The sequence below is a fragment of the Haematobia irritans genome, chromosome 4, assembly GCF_050003625.1.
Source record: "Haematobia irritans isolate KBUSLIRL chromosome 4, ASM5000362v1, whole genome shotgun sequence".
Lineage (NCBI taxonomy): Eukaryota > Metazoa > Arthropoda > Insecta > Diptera > Muscidae > Haematobia > Haematobia irritans.
Genome location: NC_134400.1, coordinates 212,954,354 through 212,958,839, shown reverse-complemented (window position 1 = coordinate 212,958,839; position 4,486 = coordinate 212,954,354).

The following is a 4,486-nucleotide window of genomic DNA, read 5'->3' as shown; positions in this document are numbered from 1 at the left end:
TTCATTGGGTTTTAAAGTTATTTTTCCAAAGTAATAAAATAAAAAAACAATAACGTCATACCATATGGTAAGTATTATTGAAAATGGGAATACTTGCATATGGGAAATTATTGAGCTAAAATAGAATTGAATATAGCCCCATAGGAGAAGGCAATGTTGGAGAGGCTTTATAAAAGACATTATGGGGCAAGTAGTCAGTAGTCAGTCACACTGAACAAATGTAAAATTTTCAGCAAAATTACATTGATGGTCATTGCAGGTCAAGATATTCTCCAGACATTTCTTTCGACGGGGCTTACGGAAGGGCTTTAAAATATGTTCTCCTAAACACTGCAAACTTTGTTTCAAAATAACATTGTGGCCTGAAAAGAAATCGAAATTGTCACACGTATTCGGTTATCCACTACAATTGCATTTCCCGACAAATCCATAATAGGGAAAAGTTGGTGTTGGCTTAATTCCACGGTGTTTTTTTCTAACTTTTGTACTCATTACCACAGAATGTTGATTCGTTTCTAACACAACGAAATTTAATTTTCGACTATATAAAGTACATACACTCAAAAAACAGTGAGCCCACAAGGACGGACATTTTTGGTTAATTTTAGAAAATTTAGGTTAATTTTGGAAAATTTTAAATAAACTCTATTTATTAGAAACGCAGATGTTACGCCGATTTCATAAAAATAAGTAAATATTTTTCGACAAAGTCTATCAAATTTTATTAGCCATAATTATTGTTTGTGTGTGAAGAAAAAAAATTGGTGTTCAAAATATCGTTAGTACCATAAGAAGTTCAAATTAGTCACATTATTGGTAAAATTTACAAATTGTAAAAAATCTGAACTATTTTGTGGACGACATGAATTTAATAAATCTTTATACATCATTTGTCTATAAATTTTCCCTTTTCCTTGGGGCATTTAACTAATGTACTCAAAAAATTACCAAAGCCAAGAAAATTTTCTCATAACATAATAATTCCATGAAATAAAATATTTGAGGTCAAATGTTTCAGACAAGCACTAGAATGCATCAAAAAATCGTAAAAAATTGTAAAAATTCTTTATTTGGCAAAATATTAAAATCTTATTTTTAATTCACATCCAAAACACTGAATTAAGAAGTGATGCAAATTCAGTGCAACGGCTCTTGAAATTCTGGACATCCGCCCTATGACAACCATATTAAATTCATCGCTTCTGCGTCAATTTTGCACCACTTCCGGATTTAAAAATAAAATTTTCACTACTTTTTTTGGCGACGCTTTTTTTGCTGGGTTATTGTGCGTGCTGATTTGGCAAAATTGGGAATCTGCAGGTGCGTTAGGTCCATAAACAGGAGTGTGTCTCGGTTCATGTTTTGGCATAACCATCCTCATAATCGTGGGAGCCACCGTGGTGCAATGGTTAGCATGCCCGCCTTGCATACACAAGGTCGTGGGTTCGATTCCTGCTTCGACCGAACACCAAAAAGTTTTTCAGCGGTGGATTATCCCACCTCAGTAATGCTGCACTGAAAAAACAGTGAACCCACCAGGAAAGAAAATTTTAGTTAATTGTTGAAAAATTTGATTACTTGTAGAAAATTTTAACTAAACAGTATTATAAACGCAGATGTCGCTCCGATTTCGCAAAAACAAGAAAAAAAATTTCGACAAATTTGAGAAGATTTATCAGACAAAATTATTATTTTTCACTTATTAAAGAAAATTTCGTAGTTTGAAGGAAAAAATTGGAGTTCAAAATTGCAAAAATGTCTTTAGTGCCATACGAAGTTCATGATGGACGCATTATTGGTAAAATTTACAAATATTAAGGAATTCTGAACTATTTTGTGGGAGACACGAATTTAGTTCATCTTTATACTTCAATTGTGTATAATTTTTTCTTCTGCTTTAGTTAAGTTAACTTACGTACGCAAAAAATTGTTAATGGCATGGAAACTTTCTTAAAACGTAATAATTCCATGAACTAAAAGAGTATAAAATCAGCTTTAGTGAAATATAGGGTTCACTTTTTTTTGAGTGTGATGACATTTCTGACGATTTCAAAACTTCTAAGTGGTTTCACTGCAATGTGGAAAGCCGTTCGGACTCGGCTATACAAAGGAGGTCCCTTGTCATTAAGCTTAACATGGAATCGGGCAGCACTCAGTGATAAGGAAGAAGTTCACCAATGTGGTATCACAATGGACTGAATAGTCTAAGTGAGCCTGATACATCGGGCTGCCACCTAACCTAACCTAACCTAATCGGCCTTTTTTATTTTATTTTCAATTGTAAGTTAGTCCCCGTATGGACTAACTTACAATTGAGAAGACGGTGTTAAGAAGTTTTAAGATACCTTGCCATCGCACTCAAAGAAAAGTTTACTTGGATCCAAAGATTTTGACTTCCCCTTAAGGATTTTGGTATTGATTCCGAGCCAAAGATGCGGCTTCTTTAAAATAAAGAAATTTTGTTTGCGACCTATCTGGCTTTAAATCTAGGACCAATAAAATTAAAATTAGGGTACAGATGTCATTTATTAAGTTGTCATTGTCGTTTTGCGGTTTATTAATAAAGGTACTCATGTACAAACAAATGCCAGTTAAAAAATCCAAATTATAACGGATACTTCAAAGTAAAATATGTTTTCTTAATTCCAAAAAAAACTTTAAACCAAAGACGCTAAATCCTCAAAATAAGTATTAGCCTATATATGAAGCGTTTTTATCTTAAATCTAAAGTTTCAATATTTCACTTAATTTAAGGACAATTTCTTTAAATCAAAAATGTGTTTCTTTACTTCAAGGAAAATTAGCCTTAGTTCAAAGACATGGAACTTTAACGGAGGGACGCAAATTTACAAAATTTGTGACCTAAATTTCATGAAAAAATTTTTGAAGCAGAGATTATAAACTTTATTTTAATTAAAATGTCATTATTTTAAAGAAATTTGTCCTTAATATTTTGTAAATTTCGCATACTAAAATTTGGGTTTTTTCAGTGCGGAAAGTGTTACGCAACCCAAGTAATTCGATTGTGGATGACAGTCTTTAGTACAAGTGCAATCCATGGTGGAGGGTACATAAGATTCGGCCTGGCCGTATATACTTGTTTTTTTTTATACCCTCCACCATAGGATGGGGGTATATTAACTTTGTCATTCCGTTTGTAACACATCGAAATATTGCTCTAAGACCCCATAAAGTATATATATTGTGGGTCGTGGTGAAATTCTGAGTCGATCTGAGCATGTCCGTCCGTCCGTCTGTTGAAATCACGCTAACTTCCGAACGAAACAAGCTATCGACTTGAAACTTGCCACAAGTAGTTGCTATTGATGTAGGTCGGATGGTATTGCAAATGGGCCATATCGGTCCACTTTTACATATAGCCCCCATATAAACGGACCCCCAAATTTGGCTTGCGATTGCTCTAAAAGAAGAAAATTTCATCCGATCAGGCTGAAATTTGGTACATCGTGTTACTATATGGTCTCTAACAACCATGCAAAAATTGGTCCATATCGGTCCACTTTTACGTATAGCCCCCATATAAACGGACCCCCAAATTTGGTTTGCGATTGCTCTAAGAGAGGCAAATTTCATCCGATCCGGCTGAAATTTGGGACATGGTGTTAGTATATGGTCTCTAACAACCACGCAAAAATTGGTCCATATTAGTCCACTTTTACGTATAGCCCCCATATAAACAGACCCCAAAATTTGGCCTGCGATTGCTCTAAGAGAAGCAAATTGCATCCGATCCGGCTGAAATTTGGTACATGGTGTTAGTATATGGTCTCTAACAACCACGCAAAAATTGGTCCACATCGGTCCATAATTATATATAGCCCCCATATAAATCGATCCCCCGATTTGGCTTGCGGAGCCTCTAAGAGAAGCAAATTTCATCCGATCCGGCTGAAATTTGGTACATGGTGTTGGTATATGTTCTCTAATGCCCATGAAAAAATTGGTCCACATCGACCCATAATTATATATAGCCCCCATATAAGCCGATCCCCAGATTTGACCTCCGGAGCCTCTTGGAAGACCAAAATGCATCTGATTCAGTTGAAATTTGGTACATGGTGTTAATATATGGCCTCAAACGCCCATGCAAAAATTGGTCGAAATCGGTCCATAATTATATATAGGCCCTATATAAACCGATCCCCAGATTTGACCTCTGGAGCCTCTTGGAAGAGCAAAATTCATCCGATTCGGTTGAAATTTGGTACCTGAAGTTAGTACATGGTATCCAACAACAATGCAGGAATTGGTTCATATCAGTCCATAATTATATATAGCCCCCATATAAAACAAGTCCCAGATTTGACCTCCGGAGCCTTTTGGAGAAGCAAAATTCATCCGATCTGGTTGAAATTTGATACGTGGTGGTAGTATATGATATTTAACAACTATGCCAAAAGTGGTCCATATCAGTCCATAACCATACATAGCCCCCATATAAACCGATCCCGAGATTTGGTTTTGG